General features: G+C 44.4%; 1 long non-coding RNA gene and 1 pseudogene across 2 annotated transcripts; both read right to left on the reverse strand.

Moving 5' to 3' along the window:
* Positions 1-588: 588 nt before the first annotated feature.
* On the reverse strand, positions 589-3,126 carry LOC136522250 (uncharacterized; annotated as a pseudogene).
* Positions 3,127-3,595: 469 nt separating this feature from the next.
* LOC136524799 (uncharacterized) lies at positions 3,596-5,233 on the reverse strand. Of its 2 annotated transcripts, none has more exons than XR_010776198.1 (3): positions 4,355-5,233; positions 4,186-4,262; positions 3,596-3,825 (listed from the first exon to the last, which is right to left on the reverse strand). It is a non-coding gene; the product is annotated as an uncharacterized lncRNA (long non-coding RNA). The 2 variants fall into 2 exon arrangements; XR_010776197.1 differs by having other exon boundaries at positions 4,186-4,314.
* Between the last annotated feature and the right edge of the window lie 13,587 nt (positions 5,234-18,820).

The following is an 18,820-nucleotide window of genomic DNA, read 5'->3' on the forward strand; positions in this document are numbered from 1 at the left end:
GTTCCATGGAGAACACGAAGTGTACTAAAGAAGGATCAAGTTCGTCCAAGGATAAAATGATAAGAAAAGGATGTTGCAAATATGACACAAGCTTGCACCGTATCAAGAATAACACAGTCCAATCATGTACAAAACCCTAGATGATGGTGTTAAAGCAACCACGACAAGAGATTAGGATTTTGACAAACCCCACAACAAATTCTATTAGAACAACTCGAAAAGAGCATAAGTGATTGTTGCTCTCTCACAATTCTACTTAACCCTTTAGGACCTTCTGATTCTTGCTTAATCCTCTTAAGCGCTCCTAATTGCTCCTTACAGGCGTTGAATGAGACACTTGCGTTGACTTTGTTGATGCCTATAGCCTCTACCCTGTTGTTCCTTCCAAGGCTCCCATATATGCAAGTAGAAGTCCTACTCCTAGTAGGATTCTACACTTAAGCCTTAATAGAACTAGAGGTTTTAATAGCACACCACTCTTAAGTTGAGTCATCATACGACGGCACGCTGACGCAAACACAAGCATGCAAACAAATACAAGCTAGCTGAATGTGTACCATTCCCATTCCAGGACGACAGAGGCCGAAACTTTGTTCGGTTATCTTTTTGAAAGAAAACTTTGTTCGGTTATCTTAAAAAAAAATACAAGCCAGCTGAGGGTAAAGTGCCGAAGCACATATACATCTTCAAGCTTCGGGGTTACAAGCCATTGTTCACTTGGTGGTCGGTCGCCTAGATATGCCAATGTGAGTGGTCAACGCCCAAAGCACGGTGATGAACTCGCCTTGCACCAGGGCTTCCTCGTGCCCCTTCACGCGCTCCTCCTCGTTCGACGGCACAATGAAGACGACGAGCTCGGTCCACACATCGGCTAGCACCTTCCACACAGTTTCTAGACCGATGTTGTTGGCTTCGGCCATTAGCGACCTACCAAGCTTTGCGCCGTTCATCACAACTTTGTTTTGATCACTCTGCAGGCCAGCAGCTTCCTCTTCATCAATTTCCCTCTGGATTCTAACTTCTACTTCCCTGCCGGCCTCTTCAGCTCGCGTGCTATCCAGCAAGATCTTGTCAACCCGTGCGCCGAGTGAAGCGAAGTACTCTCGAAGCCCAATCATGCCCCTGAGCTCCTTTTTCATGTCCTCGAAGACAAGCTCTGCCTTTTCCTGGTAATCAGGCAGCAGCTCCGGGTGGAATGCCACCAAGTAAGCACAGTACTTGGACAGCCTAGTTGCCACCTTGCTCGAGGCTACTTCCTCCTCTCTACTCCTCGGGGCACACTTAACCTCCAAGATGCTCGTGGCGATGTGCCATGTGAGGATGACCTCGGCGACACTATCGCTGTCACATGCCCATGACAGCCTATTAGAGAGACCGTTCCTCTGGAGCGCAGACCTGCCGTTGGTCAGCGGGGTGTAGTTAGCAGCACCACGGTCATGTTCCACCAGGTACTCGATGATGGATTCCTTCAGGTTGCTCGGCACCAGCTCTGCTTTCACAAGAAAGGAGAATGTGGCAAACAATGGTATGTTGACAGGCCAACGGATGTTTAACACCGAAAACTGCTTCAACCTGAGGTTGGTGTCGCTCATCTTGCCCCGTAGCCATGTGATAACCCGAAACGACCAACTAAAGATGGTGCTCTCGCGCCAGTGGGGTTTAGCTATGTAGTTGCACAGCAGTGATACCATAAACCAGTTGGAGAGCAGGAACACAAACAGTTCCCATATCTCCTCGTAGAAGAAGATGATGAAGAGGAGAACGGTGATACAGAGATCTACTATGGAGAAGAAGGCTGCGGGTGAATAGGCTGCCCTGCTCACGAGGCAGAAGATTATACTGGGAATGCCATATCTTAGAGTGTAGTTGCGGTACGGATGCTACTGAAGGCGTACTTCACGTCTCCGTTCCCACAGAGAGTGATGGTCATGAAGCACAGGGCCATTACGAGTATATGGAGAAGGAAGTAGTTTACCAAGAGGAAGGAGGGGCTTGCAAGGACGACAGGAACCACGGAGTGATAGTACTCACTGAGGAACGTCACCTCATCACTCATCACTTGGAAGAGTGCCTCTGCATTCCTTTCGCTGCCACCATCACTGTACAGGCCTTTCAAGATGATGTCCCGGCAAGTGCGGACTTCATCGGTTATCGCCGGCAGGTGCTCGAACCTTCGCCGCAGCAACTTGTAAAGAGCAAACGAGAGGCAGATTCTCTTCAGGTGTTGCTCTTTATCCAAGGAGGCGAAGAGCTTGTCTTCCGCAGCAACCTCCCAAACTTTGCCTATTGTAACGATGCAGCTGCCATTTGATGGGTTGATCTTGCTCACCTTGTAGCCATCTACAGTGGTTGCCTCAACCAACTTCTCTTCTCCCATGATGATGAACCTGCACCTCTTCAGCAGCTCGTCCCCAACATGGACAGCTTGCTCAACATCATCTTGGCGATGGTGGTTCTCTAGCATCTCAGCCATGTAGGAGCTTATAAGCCGAGGATTCTTGACATGGGCATACGAACGCTTCCCGACCACGGTAAAGGCGACTCTTTGCACAAGTTTGGTAGCGCAAAGAATCCAGAGGATACTAAACACCGCCTTCCGACCGGCGCTTCCGATGTTGAAGAAGATAAGGTTCCCCAGCCAAACGACACGCCCGGCACGCTGGATGGTGCCCGAGTAACCCCGCATATGGATCTCGTCCACTTTCTTCCGAAGGAGCTCCACCAGAAGCATCCATGCTAGGATCATCCCGGCCCTCAGCGAGAGGTCGTCGGCCACACCAGAACGGGTAGCGGGGCTCGAGACGCTGCCGGTGTTCTTGGCCTCGGAGAAAAGGTAAGACATGACTGGGAGGAAGACGGACAGCAACGTGGAGAGGAAGACGCGGACTTTGGGGTTGAGGATGGTGCTGACGTCGGAGACGCCACTGAAGAGGTTGAGGTTGAAGAAGAGGCCGGTGAGAACGAACATGATGACGGAGGAAGACACCATGGTGGACTCATTGCTTGTGTAGGACGATGTCAGGTTGCGGATGTAGGAGGACATGTACAGTGGGCAAGGATTTGTGTGGTTGAACAACACCATCGTCGTTCTATACTGGAGTATTGTAATATGATGACACAAATTAAGCTAGCTTCAGTCAATTTGGTTGGCACCCATAGACATGCATGAATTTATATACACGCTGGTAGTGGTGTGCAAACTCACATTGTCGGCCATGAAAATACACTACCGGATTCAGCTTCTTTGCCGAGAGGCCGATATACACTTGGCAAAGCCTTTACACTCGGCAAAGGGCGTTCGGTAAACAGTTTATCGGCAAAGACCTCTTTGCCGAGTGCACTTTATCGGACACTCGGCAAAGCCTTTGCCAAAGAAAAGTCGCCGTGACGGTGGCTTTGCCGAGTGTCAAGGTCAAGCACTCGGCAAAGGTCGCCGCTTTGCCGAGCGCCGTTGGCTCAGACACTCAGCAAAAAAAGTGGTTTGCCGAGTGTTTTTCTAAAATACACTCGGCAAAGGATTATTGTTCGCCGAGTGTTTTTGGGAATTACACTCGGCAAACCTATTTTTCAAAGAAAAATAATAATTTTTTTCTCAGCATACTGTTACTGTTTGCCGAGTGTTTTTAGAATTACACTCGGCAAACCTATTTTCCAAAGAAAAAAAATTCTCAGCATATCGAGTAGCTTTGCTTTTTCTTTGCACCATGAGAACGTCAACACTGGACAGGTTCCAGGGAAGTTGCATTCTCTATCTACCTAGCCCATTCAGGTCCACTGATCCGGACGTTGTGCTGCCTCGCTCTGGTCAACCTGCGCAGCAGTGGACTGCACGGAAGTACGTAAAAGCTGCATTAGCATCGTAGTATCGCAGGCCACCATTCCAGCAAGTTCAGTAGTCTGAAGATTGGTATGCAAATAAGCATATCCAAACAGGGAAAGCAGAAAGGGAGAGTAACCAGAAGCAGCATCAAGGTGCAGCAACATCAAATACTGTACATGGTGCGAAATAACAACAGACATATGATGCCGTACCCTACATACAAGTAATTATATCTTAAGAGTGTCGAGAAGGCATAAAACGACCAACTATGGCAAGATTTTGTGGTCTATCAAGATAACCAGCTACGAGGCATCCTAGTAGACATCTGCAATCAGTAACCGAAGAATAGACAACAGCCTACGTACCTCCATGCTTTGTCAGACGGATCTTCAGGACCCAAGTTCAAACCGGACATGAGTGTTTCAATTCCTCCTCCGTTCTCCTGAAGATGAAAGTGTGAACACATGAGCTGGGAACCTGGCACCTCACACACACTGAAATGAAATGCTCTTGCAACACGCTAGCACAACTCACCTCCACCGTTGTCAAAGCTTTTCCTTTCTCGGAGCATAACTTTGATTGATGTGGCTGCTTATCCTTGTTGGTGTTATCATCAGAAACATGTGCTCATAACTCCCATTATCCCTGGCAAGTCATGTGAAAAAAGTGAACAGGTACATGAACACTTCGGCCAGCCCATTTTCAATTCCTTCTTTTCATTATCACTGTGACAAGATAGGAATATTTTTTTATTCAAGGTAAGATGTTGGACTTCAGATTTTTAAGACAAGCAGTACTTTACTCAAAAATTGCTCCTAGCTATGAAATAAGTACATTAAATAAACTAGTGTCACGATACTTTCAAAGAAAACAATATTTGGTCCGTATAGCACTAAACAAGCTACCAAAAAGGACAGGTTTCAGAAAGCAATGACAATAAACACAAAATACCAATAATGCATCACTGAGAATACTTTGCTAATTACCCTAGATTCACTTGTGTAGTTGGGTGGTGTTCTAAACTGTACTCACTACCTTAAAAAACCTGTACTCACAAAAATCTTGAGATCTTGGCATGCTTCAATAACATATTAACTCTAGAAAATTCCTGAAAGTAGTACTGCACTGCTGCAAGTATAATGGACACAGGTCCCAGAAGCAAAATAACATGTCACGGTACTGAACAAAATAGGATTTAAAGGTGTAATATGCCATTGGAATGAGCAGTTAAATAAGACTCCTTGAGTTGGCCAGTAAAGCAAGGAAAAATAGCATTCTAGCCACCACGGCGCAGCGACGGAGACCGTCCCAAACAACACCTCCTCGCGGTGGCGCCATGTCCGGAGCGAACTGGAGTTTGCCGAAACGATGTCTCCGAGCACTAGAAACAAAAATGACGGCACGGGGATGGAGCGTAGGTTACCTCGGGCTCGAAGAAGGGGTTCGCGACGTTGGGGAAGGCACCTCAGCGGCCGGCGACGAGCGGAGGCAGACTGGAGAGAGAGAAGCCTGCCGGTGACCACGAATTCATGAAATTTGAGAGCAAAACGAGGGGGAAGGGGACCTACGTCCAGGGCCAAGCCTTGTGAAGCTCCCAGGCGCGATCTCTAAGGCGACGGAGTCTAGGGATGCGCGCCCGCGACGGAGTCAGTGGGTTCCGAGGCTACCGGTACCGATGATGGCGCGGCCGTGACCCCTCGATGTGCACCCGCGCCACCACCACCCATGACGGAGCAGACCAGAGAGAGCGAGCGTGCGGTCCCTGTGCTGGCGGATCCGTCGCCGCCGGTGTGGGGGGCGGATCTGGCCCCTCCACGATGCTGCCGGTGCCGGGAGGCGGTGCCACGGGCCCCTCCACGCCGCTGCCTGTGCTGGGAGGCGGTGCCGCCACTAGTAGAGAACAGATCTGTGATCCTCGGTTAAAATGGGCTCTAGTCCCGGAATTTTTTTTTTTTTTTTTTTTTGCCTCCGGGACTAGAAATACCTTTAGTCCCGGTTGGTGGCTCCAACCGGGACTAAAGGTCCCTGCCCAACGGCTACTGTGCCAGACAGAGGTGGCAGGGACCTTTAGTCCCGGTTGGAGCCACCAACCGGGACTAAAGGTATAATTTTACTCCCGGTTGGTGGCTCCAACCGGGAGTAAAGGTCTACTCTCGGGCCGTGGCTGCGCCCGGGGTTGGAAAGTTACCTTTAGTCCCGGTTGGAGCCACCAACCGGGACTAAATGTTCTCCCTTTATATATCGGTCGTCTCCTTCCTCCTCGAGCCCGAGCTCAGCACATTTTGAAGCTCACTGCACTAGTATTCTTGCTTTCTCCCTCCCTTCATTGTTCCTCCATCCATTCTTCGATTCCTCCGTCGATTTCTTCGATTCCTCCGTCGATTCTTCAGTTGTAATTGTTACCAATCTCATACTCTCATTTTTCACCATTGTCTTATATCATTTTGTTCACTATATATATATGGTTCTTTATTGTGGTTTTTTTTTCATTTGTAAGCAATTTGAGCTCAAAATCACTTGCATATTTACATGAAAGAAGGTTAAAGTATATATAAATATAAGCTTAGAAAATAGTTAGAAAATTATAGCAAATCCGTACTAGTTGAACTTACGGACCGTGTTCAGCTCGGCGAGCATGTTCTCTGCCGAGCGGTAACGGACGTCAAGGAGGAGCTTTGATTCTACGAGGGAGAGTGGCAACGGTCGTGGAAGACCGTGTTCCCTTCCTCGTAGAATCGGAGCTCTTCCGTGGCCAAGTACGGTGCCGTCCGGTGGAGAAATGCTCGCCGAGATGATCACGTAAACAAGTTCCACTAGTACGGATGATTATTTATTCACATGTCCCGATATCGTCGTAGTAGTCTGTCAATCACCGTACCCAAACGTAGTATATATATAAATATAAACTTAGAAAATAGTTAGAAAATTATAGAAAATCCGTACTAGTTGAACTTGCGGACCGTGTTCATCTCGGTGAGCATGTTCTCTGCCGAGCGGTAACGGACGTCAAGGAGGAGCTTTGATTCTACGAGGGAGAGCGACAACGGTCGTGGAAGACCGTGTTCCCTTCCTCGTAGAATCGGAGCTCTTCCTTGACCAAGTACGGTGCCGTCCGGTGGAGAAATGCTCGCCGAGATGATCACGTAAGCAAGGTCAACTAGTACGGATGGTTATTTATTCACATGTCCCGATATCGTCGCAGTAGTCTGTCAATCACCGTACCTAAACGTAGTATATATAAATATAAACTTAGAAAATAGTTAGAAAATTATAGAAAATCCGTACTAGTTGAACTTGCGGACCGTGTTCATCTCGGCGAGCATGTTCTCTGTCGAGCGGTAACGGATATCAAGGAGGAGCTTTGATTCTACGAGGGAGAGCGACAACGGTCGTGGAAGACCGTGTTCCCTTCCTCGTAGAATCGGAGCTCTTCCTTGACCAAGTACGGTGCCGTCCGGTGGAGAAATGCTCGCCGAGATGATCACGTAAGCAAGGTCAACTAGTACGGATGGTTATTTATTAAAACATGTTTTTGAGCTATAATGTATTAAAAAATGAGTATAGAGATCTAGATAATTTTATAGTTTCTTAATTTTATTTGTTTATAAAAGGAGAAATTTATAGTGTATTAGAAAATGAGTATAGAGGGTAGATGGCAACTGCTTCCGGGTCCTCGGCCTCTCATGGGTTTCCAAAGCGACTTAGGCCGGGCCTCCCTCTCATTCCATGCGGCAAGTGTCGTGATGAGACGAAGATTGTGATGGAGTACCGAGTGAAGAAGGAGGGTCCCAACAAGGATCGTATTTTCTACAAGTGTCTGCATCGCAATGTGAGTTATTTTATCGTATTTAATGATTATGGTTAGTTTATACCTATTTTCATGATGGTTGTGATTAAAGTTTTAATTTTTTATTTTAATTTCAGTGGGATGGCAGTGGACGATGTTCAGGCTTCTACTGGGAGGAAGAGTATATTGAACTCGTGCAAAAATATCTTGCACAACAGGCAGATACGGTGGCTAATGAGGCAGTGATCCAGCCGAAGAAGCCCAAAGATGTTGCACAATCGGGGGATCTGTCTGTTTTAGTTGAGATTGGTCGTGAAATCCTTGTGCTCCTGAAATGTATTTTAGCTTTAGTTCTTTTAGTGGTAGTTGGGATTGTCTACATTGTAGCGATGCTTTCATAAATTTGTATCTTTTGTGGTGGCACGCATGTTGTATAACTAATTAATTATGATCTAGGTTTTAATATGGTATTTATGTCATGTAATGCAGATGAGCCGGCATTGGATGTATAATGCTGATCACCGCTCCTAAGAGTTCATTGATGGCGTGCATTCTTTGTTACGTGCGACCGAGGCAAACAAACGTGACGGTTTCATGTACTGCCCATGTGCCATATGTAAGAATACGGTGGAATATCATTGCTCAAGGACTCTTCATTCACACTTGTGTGGGATGAGTACAAACAGGAACACTTTGATCTGCGAGCATTGTTGTTCGTAACAATCAATGATTGACCTGCTCTAAGTAATCTTTCAGGACAGTCAAACAAGGGATATAATGCATGCACACACTGCTTCGGTGATATTAGAGGTGTATTCTACAAAAAATATCGAAAGGTAAATTAGGATATTGAGTGATGAAAAATTAAAATATTAACGTTAAAATGATGTGAAAACAAATTTCCTGTCCAAAACCAATAGTTTTAATAATTTTAATTAAACACTACATTTTTGTATTAACGAAATAATAAATATTAGTTACATTATGTTTTATAATTGTAACAAAAAATAAAAAAAGTTAGGTTATAGATTTTTCCTATGTGCAATAAAGAAAAAGAAAATCCATATTTTTAACAAAATAATTTTATGCCTTTTATTTAATTTACTATATATTTAACAAAAACTATTGCATTTCTATTGTATTTAACAAGACTATTTCTTAAAACAGGCGGGAAATGAAACTGCAGGCCACCTTTACTCCCGGGTGGGAAGCCCACCCGGGAGTAAAGGTGGGCTGCAGTTTCGTGGCCCGCCAAAAAAACCCTTTACTCCCGGTGCGTGTTACCAACCGGGAGTAAAGGTTTACTCCCGGTGCGAGTTACCAACCGGGAGTAAAGGTCCCTTTACTCCCGGTGCGTGTTACCAACCGTCCCTTTACTCCCGGTGCGTGTTACCAACCGGGAGTAAAGGTATACCTTTACTCCCGGTTGGTAACACGCACCGGGAGTAAAGGGACCTTTACTCCCGGTTGGTAACTCGCATCGGGAGTAAAGACCCTTTACTCCCGGCTGGTGGCTGGCACCGGGAGTAATTCTCTCTGGTATATAACCGCCAGCGCCTGGCGCAGATCGATCCGCTCGTCTTCTTCCTCGTCGAACACCGCCGCCCTCTTCTTCCTCGCGCCGCCGTCCGTTCACCTTCCGTGACACCGCCGCCCTCTTCTTCCTCGTGTGGCCTCCACCGCGCGCGCCCGTGCCCCTCCTCCACGCGCGCCCGTGGCCCTCCACCGCGCCCTCCTCCGCGCGCATCCGAGGCCCTCCACTGCCGAGCTCGAGGTGATCAGTTTGTCTCTCTATACATTCTCAGACGGTTACAAATGTCCTAAAGTAAATGTTATATTTTGCTGTGATACCGAATATAGATGTTCTAAAGTAAATTACAAATGTCCTAGATTTTATATACGCAAATATCATATAAAAATGAAGGAAAACTTCAACGTTTCTTCATTTGTGAACTTTGAATATACAGATATAATATATTAATGTTGCTAAAGTAATATGAGCATTACATATTTTTTCCGGGAAGACTATCTTCAAACTTTATATCATAGCATCAGAGACGAAGTACTGTGCCTATAGAAGAAGAAAATAAATTCTTATCATTTCGGAAATAGTAATGGTTATATTAGCAATAAGACACATATACTTACATTTCATAATGACTTATACTTACATTATCAGCATAGAATTTTCTCATATGATGAATGACTACATGGTTCACATGGTACATAGGATCACAACATCACGCATCGACACCGCCCCGGCCCGCCTCACGTCGTCGTCGTCAGCACATCGACCACCGCGCCAACACGTATATATACGTCATTTATATTCATATGCATGTATATATACATCGCGGAGCACCGCCACCCTCGTTCGCCCATGTGTTTCTATGTATACGACGGAGCACCGCCGCCCTCGTTCACCCATGTGTACAGACATATATACGGCAGAGTGGAGCACCGCCACTCTTGTCACACCGCCCTCTCTCACGGCCTAGTCGATCAACATTCGTATTATCGTTATCGTTAACGCTAAACAATCACACCAGGGCGAACCGCGCTGTTGATGTCACCAACGTGGTTTGCCCTAGTCACCGACGCAATTCGCCCTCGGCCGTTTATGTATAGCCCTAATTCACCCTAGTACCGACGCAGTTCGCCCTAGTGTGGTGAATTGCGTCCGTGACCGAGGGGCAAGATTTAATAATGCATATTGTTCGTAGATTTTACACATGTAAGCAAAGATTTGACGTACTATATATTGGTTTTGTTTTTTGAAGCTACATGGCCGACCCGAGAAACATGGATGAGGAGGAGTTGATGATGAATTTGATCAACACTGGCACTCAAGTTGTCGGTGATGATGGTGCTAAAAATAACGTGCAAGAGGATGCAGATGACGGGAGTCAGTACTTAGCTCTTGAACAAAATGAGCAACAACATATTGGCCAAGTATATATTTTTTATTATTAGCTATATATATTATCATATGTCTTATGTGTGCTCATGACATTAAAAATAATGTTTATGTTTTGTAGCCCTCTGGATCAACATCAACAACTACAACGAAGAGTAAAAATGTTCGAGGTCCCAAAAAGCCATTGGAGGGCCGCTTCATCATCTCGGAGTTCAATGTGGATACAGGAGAACCGGGGGGCCGAATAAAATGAAATTCGTGCACCACTGTGGTTACCTTGTACGGGACCGGCTCCCGATCAGTACCCGCGAATGGAAGAAGAAGACCAATGCTCCTCATATCAGTTTTGTCTCCGATCGTGACAAGACATTAATTTGGAAAGATGTCTTGGTACATTTCACGCTCCAAACAGATGGTTATGATGATATAATAGATGGTGATGAATTGAAGGAGCGAGTTAGGGATTGGGCAATGAAGAAGATGGCCACCCAGTTTCAGACTTGGAAGAAACACCTATACACGACGTATGTCAAGAAGAACATAGCACCAGATTTTACTGTCCCAGGCCCGATCTCAAAGCAGAGGCCCTATTGGGATGAGTTTGTACAGTACAAGACTTCGGAAGAGGGTGTGAGTCGGGTGATAAAGAACCAACGTAATGCCCAACAGAAGACATACCACCATAACTTAGGATCAGGTGGCTACCCGACTGCCATTAAGAAGTGGAACAAAATGGAAGCAGACCTTCTTGCCAAGGGTATCAGACTAGAATCACTCGAGTGGGGAGAACGTGCAAAGAATTGGTTTTTCGCTCATGGGGGAACACTAGACCAGGAGACAGGGAAGTGCATTTATGGCGCAAGACTGCAAGAAGTAGCAGAAAGATTGTTTTATGCTCAGAGAGCTACTGCTAGTGGTGCGTTCAGGCCCAACAGAGAGAAGGATGAGCTGACATACGCCATCGGGACTATTGAACATGGTGGCCGAACTAGAGGCAAAGGAAGTGTCTCGTGGGAGCATGGATTCCCTTAGGATAGACCTTCCTACAGAAGCCGCCAGAGAAAGAAGGAAGAAGAGGCACAGCGGCTCCAGAGGTTGGAGGAAGTGGTGCGTGAAGCACAGGAGCGGGAAAAAAACCTTGAAGCGAGAATGCAGGAGGAAATCAGAAGGCAAGTGCAAATAGCAGTGAGTGCAAGCAAGCAGGCATCAGAGCCAGGAATCAACATTAGCCAATCTGTTCAGTTGAAAAGCAGCTGTGCTTCCATGGAGATACCAAATCAAGGGGACATAGGACTGCGCTTCCTTGTGGATGACATCACTGAACCTTATACAACGTGTGAGCTACACATTCCGAAGGGGAATTCCACAATCAAGGTGGCTATCGGTCTTGTTAATCCTATCGACTGAACCAAGACACCAAGGATTCATGGGAATATAATCCAAGAAGGATATGCTACCATCTCGGTAGATAAAGCTGAAAAAGGTTTTAGTGATTTGTCTCTTGACATTCCTGGAGGTGATGGCGAGAAGACTCTAGGAGAAGCGGAGAAGACATTCATTCTATGGCGCAAGCGCTACATCATCATTCTAGGGATGTCGGCTCCACCTCCTCCTGAACTACCTCACCATAGGTACGTGCGGATGAAAACACTACATCATTAATTTGTATTGGCTTAAATAATTAACAATCTGCTCATAATAATATTTCATTCCTTTTTTGTAGCAGATCCTCCCCCAACCTAAATCCAATTGTTCAATTGCCAGATCATCATAGTGCTCTATATGATGACATTGTGTTGGAAGGCGAGGCTGCATCCACACCATCTCCAAGGAGGTCTCCAACGCCGCAGCCGCGCACCTCCAAGGAGGTCTCCAACGCCGCTGCCAACACCTCCAAGGAGGTCTCCAACGCCTCCCCCGCCCCCGCCTACCAAGAAGCCTAGCAAGAGGCCAGCCCCGCAAATGAAGAACCAGTCCCCGCCTGCAAAGAAAGCCACCGTGAAACCAAGGGCTATTCCCAAAATAATATCTGAAGAGAAGGAAGAAGGAACTGATGCATATAAAAAGATATGTCTAGATTCTATGACAAACTTAAAAAGAATCAAGAAGCAAGGAGAAACCCGGAGAAACCGTACTTCTTCGTAGCTCCAGATATTCTAAGAAAAAGGGTGGCTTCTTACCAGCAACAACAGCGGGAATCTCGTAAGCCATCCAAATCAACATTATCGGACTATGACCGCACTCTCACCAAGTCAATTGAGGCGGCACAGAAAAAGAAGCGGGCAGGGAAAGGAGTTGCCTAACTCGGACAACAAGCGCACCAATCAGTCCCCCCCGCTAGTTGTTGGTAATGAATATGGTTCGAATTTAGGATTAATGCATCAGGCAAACATACCTCCGGATGTCGATTTGGATCACCTTGGTGAATTTATTGATGAGACTGGTCTCGACCTTTACCAGATGTTTGGTGATGGAAACATTGAGAGTGCGGCAGAGATTGATATTTGGAAGAAAAAATTTGTACTAGGCTAGAGTCTATACAACCCTCAAGTCTTATCTGATCTGGGGACGCAAATGTACCTGCTAAACAAGTGGTACATGCAGGCGTCTACCGGTGGAGACTTCTGCGTTGGTGTCAGAATTAGAGACGAACATTGGTTCTGTGGCGATGATGTTATGTATGTTGACTTTGTAGAATTTCATCAACTATGCCACCTGACCTCTCTAGACAAAGTTATCATTAGCTGCTATTGCCTGTAAGTAATAATTCTTTCGATCTATTATTAAACTCATCATATGTGTGTATATGCATATAAATTATCCTAACAAGTACTATATATATGTAGATTTACAATGACAGAGCTCAGAAAGGAAGGCTGCAATGAAATTGGTTTTGTTGATCTCCATATAGTATTCAAAGACCCAGTTACTCCAAAGACTAATTGGAAGTCTGAGTCAGAGAGTAACCTCATGAACTTTTTAGTGAACCAACGCCACAAGAAGGATATACTCTTTCCCTACAACTTCAAGTGAGTGTTAATAATGTCGATCTTCCTTAATGGCTCATAAGTTGATTCTAGTTAATTAATGAGTGTTATGCGTTATATCCTATAAACACATGCAGCAATCACTGAATATTAATGGACATCGATCTGGTGAAAAGTCACTTGATAATCTATGACTCGATGAGAAAACCACAACAAGACTACCAAGATATGACAGATATTATCCAGAGGTAATTTTGGTATCTCTAGCAACTATATATACACACAAACATGATGATTAACTATATCTGATGATGTGGCAAAATTTTTATTGGGCAGTGTTTGGAAAACCTTTATTGAGAAGCAACACATGGAAAAATGCAAAGCGCCACTGAATGTAATCCCTTTGAAAGTAAGTCCCCTGAATCGCATCATCTTTATTAATTAAACATATAGCTTTCACCGGATCACCAGATTGGATGACAAATCTTTTTCTCGTAAAGTGGTGTCTGAGGCAGGAACAGGGGAACAACTACTGTGGTTACTATGTTTGCAAGTTTATCAAGGTGGTCTCCCAAAGAACTCCTACAGAGAGACTCAAAGTACGTTAAAAATATACTATATATTCATTTAATTATTATTATTGATTGTGTTACTATGTCTTTATATATATATGTACATATATTAATTTATTTTCCTTTAATTCAAACCTGTAGACTCGATGGTTGGAGGAAAAGGTCATACGACAAGACCAAATCAAAGCAATTCAAGAGTCTATAGCCGGATTTTTTAATGAGCAGGTCATCGATTCCAAGGGCGAGTTCTACTTCGACCCAACACTGCCATGGAAGCCAAGCTAGAGAATGAGAGGAAACTCGTTATATCACAACAACTGTAATGCAATCTTTTTGTAATATATGCACATGAAATAATATAATGTAAAATACACATATGCATGCATGCATGTAAATATATATATGATGCATGCATGCATATATATATATATATATATATATATATTTCTATGCTTGAATTGTGTGATTTAATACGTTCATTGTGCTTGAACCGAAACATACTATACGTGCGTATAAATGTATAATTAGCAGCATACAATATGACTTCGAAAACCTATTTTGAAAAGAAAACAATAAAATGAAAAGAAAAGAAAAAAGGAATAAAACCTTTAGTCCTGGTTCGTATTACCAACCGGGACTAAAGGTGCCTGCCATCGTGGCATGTCAGGAGGCACCTTTAGTCCCGGTTGGTAATACGAACCGGAACTAAAGGTCCTCCTTTAGTCCCGGTTCCTGACCCGAGACTAAAGGACCCCCCTTTAGTCCCGGATGCTTGCTCCCGGGTGGGGAACCGGGACTAGAGGGGGTTCCCCACCGGGAGTAAAGCTCTGTTCTCTACCAGTGCGCGGGATCCGGGAGGGAGGGAGGCGGCGGGGAAGGAGAGGGAGGGAGGGAGGGAGGCGGCGGGGCTAGATCCGGAGGGGAGGGGTGGCACGGCGGCTGGATCCGGGGAGAGAGGGGGGCGGCGGGGAAGGAGAGGGAGGGGCTGGCCGCCAAGGAAGAGAGGGAGGGGCTGGCGCCAGGGAAGAGAGGGAGGGGTGGCGCGGGCGCGGGCGGCGGCGGCGGCACTGGCGCGGTCAGCTGCCTGCGTGCGTGTGTGCGGTGTGTGTGGGCCGGCTGGACCGGCGGGGTTAAATCCCCCCTTTGCCGAGTGCCCTGATCTGACACTTGGCAAAGTATTTTTTTAATTTTTTTAAAATTCTCTGCCAAGTGCCACCTAGCCTGGCACTCGGCAACATTTGTTTTTAATTCTTTGCCAAGTGTCCCCGATCTGGCACTCGGCAAAGTATTTTTTAAATTTTTTTAATGTTTGGCGCTCGGCAAAGGAGCCTTTTTGCCGAGAGCCACCCGGCGTGGCACTCGGCAAAGAGGGGTTTTTTTTAAAAAAAATTAAAATTCTTTGCCGAGTGCCAGCCGTCCTGACACTCGGCAAAGAGGCTCCTTTGACGAGCGCCAAACATAGACACTCGGCAAACCGTTTTTATTTTTTTTTCTTCCTACCCCCAAACTTTTTTTGTAGTCCTCATACAATACCTAGTACTCCACGTTCCAATGTGGCACATTTCTCGGACTTTTTCTATATTTCTTTCATTTATTTTATTTAATTGAATTTTCTTGGATAATTCAAATTATAATTGCTAGTCATTCAAATAATGAAAAAATGAATGGAAAAATGATATTCATGTTATTTAGTATAATGTGAGGCCGTATCCAGGAACAGACCACCAATTTCGAACATCTTGTTCACGAAACATGACCACGAACTTGCGGTCGAGTTGTTTTTAAATTCTATAAAATGCAAATGAAGTCCGAAAATCATGAAACTTGTCAAGATATTATGATATCATATGTGGGGGCTGTGATAAAAATTTGAGAATGTTTCGTGCAAGTTATCACTTACGATGCTTACCACCTTATCGGCCTCTTCACGAAATCATGAAACTTCTTCGGAGATTCTTTGGTTTGCAAGCATCATACGTGACAACTTGCGCGAAACCTTCTCAAATTTTTATCACAGCCTCCACATATGATATCATGACATCTTGACAAGTTTCATGATTTTCGGACTTCGTTTGCTTTTTATAGAATTTAAAAACAACTCGCCCGCAAGTTCGTGGTCATGTTTCGTGAACAAGATGTTCGAAATTGGTGGTCTGGTCCTAGATATGGCCTCACATTATACTAAATAACATGAATATCATTTTTCCATTCATTTTTTTTCATTATTCGAATGACTAGCAGTTATAATTTGAATTATCCAAGAAAGTTTAATTAAATGAAATAAATTAAAGAAATATAGAAAAAGTCCGAGAAATGTGCCACATTGGAACATGGAGTACCAGGTATTGTATGAGTACTGCAGAAAAAGTTTGGATGTCAAAAGTGAAAAAAATATGGTTTTCCGAGTATCAAAAAATGACACTCGGCAAATCACCACTTTGCCGAGTGTCAGGAGAAGACACTCGGCAAAGGGTTAACGGTGGTTGCCGGCCGTTAACGGCGGCGGCCTTTGCCGAGTGTTATTGTTTGCCGAGTGCTCACCTCTTTACCGAGTGCCAGTTGTTTGCCGAGTGCTTTCTCTCTGGCACTCGGCAAACAGCCTCTTTGCCGAGTGCTCGATAAAAAACACTCAGCAAAGTCTGGGACACTCGGCAAAGAAGCCGTCTCCGGTAGGGATACGCGGCATCTTGTACACCCCATTTGCTAAGTTTGCTTTTGATATAACAAATTAAATGCTTCAATATCAATATATAATTATGAGACGTGAGATAGAGTTTTCCACTTTTTTCCTTTTAATTATGCTATTATATTATTACTAAATACAATTCAATTTTCTTTTTGCTTTACCAAAGTACACATCTCCGTTGGAATCTACTTTTTTTTCACGATGCACAAAAGTACTAAGGACTCAACTAACCTGCTTCTGCAAATCAGAGACCGATGCCACTTTTGTGGTCTATATGTAGTCAATAGTCCTGGCAAGTATCAGCTTTTCTGCCCACTGGGGAGCTATATATTGCCGAACAAGCTAGATCTTGAGAGAGTGAATATTAATGAATGGAAACTTTTCTTGTGTGTTGGCATGTTGCATTGGTTTAATTTTAACTTAGAACAGAAAATCCATGGTGTGAGGCACGAAATTTTCAGAAAGGTCGTCACTAGCTGTTTATGATTTCCCCTTGCAATCAACAAGCAAAATTTACTGTTAGATAATCAATTTATTAATAGCAAAACAAGGTTAAAAGTGAGATGTGGGTTTCAAACAATTAACCTGAGGGGAAATTAATACTACCAGATATTTTTATCTTGACTAATAATTTCAAAAGCTGATATTATCTCACATTTTATAAAGCTAAACCAAAAGTCGATCTGATTCTACACGGCTATACAACTACGGATTCCACATATTATGTATCGAAAGGAATTAACAGTATTCAACTTACATTGCGAGTACCACACTACTAAAAACCAACTGCACATATGGTCAAAAACCAACTTCACATGCCTTTTAAAAAAAAACAACCTCACATGTGTGGTAGCTTCACGCCACCTCTAGCCACTGTTGCAAAATTAATTTCAGGACATACGACATTTTATTTACTAAAAAAATGTCGTCTGAGAAGTTCACTGAGCCATCTGACACCGTACACTCCCCTATAAAAAATGATTTTTAGAGGACTTGATCACCAGCACACCAGCTCCAGGATGGACCACCATTGCACCTTCTTCAAGTTTGGCTACAACGTTCTTCAGTTGATCCATCAATCCACCATCGTACCTAAATGATATGTCGCACCGATGCAACATTAATAATTTAGTATAATACAAGTTATCCAGACAAGCCCCGGTGCATATATTGTTATTTTACAAGCACTATTGTTATAATGTTGTTCATTAAGTTGTAGGAGTTCATTGTGAAAATGTAGTTGGCCCAGCAAGTGGGTTTGGTGTTTTTAATGACAAACAATTTAGGATCTAACAAGTTTTATGAGCAATAATCACATTTCCTAAGTACAAACGGAGACTTGATTGAACCACGAACAGAAGTGAGAATCCTCAATCGATTTTAAATCAAAGGCTTCGAACTCAAAGCAATGAAGGCACTTTATATTTTTCAATTTTGAGTTTAGGAAAGTCGTACTATAAAGAGGGGTGCATTTCCATCTTGAATGATGCTCAAGTGCTCAACAAGTATCTAAAATAATCGAAGACACACAAACACAACACTAAACACTTAGAATAGTGTTTAGGAGTTTACCAAGTCGAAAGTTCCGACCCCTATCAGAATTTCTGACTTGCGCAAAACTTGTGTTGCAATGTCGGAAGTTCAGACTTGCCCGAATCTCATCTGCTGCGGCTCTTCTGTCTCGGAGGTTTGACCAGACGTCAGAAGTTCTGTGGATCAGAAGTTCTAACTAATGTCGGAACTTTCGACATTTCCTTTAACGGTTAGTTTTCAAGGGGGTACAAATATCTCTTCTCTTCTCCCCCAATAAGCCAACCATACACTTACTTTGACCAACCTTTGTCCAATAGCCCTCAGGGGCATTCATGTCCTCTCTTCTCTCCTCTCTTGGCTCCGAAAACCTAGACCCAGAACAAGAGTGAGAAAGAGTGAAGAAAAGAGCAAGAAGACAACATCTTCATCCTTGAGCACTTCAGTTCTTTGTCTAGCCGGTGGTTCTTGCACTTCTTACTCTTAGAGCTTTGCCCCTAGCTAGCTAGGTGCTTTTGTTA

This window comes from Miscanthus floridulus, chromosome 18, assembly GCF_019320115.1.
Source record: "Miscanthus floridulus cultivar M001 chromosome 18, ASM1932011v1, whole genome shotgun sequence".
NCBI lineage: Eukaryota > Viridiplantae > Streptophyta > Magnoliopsida > Poales > Poaceae > Miscanthus > Miscanthus floridulus.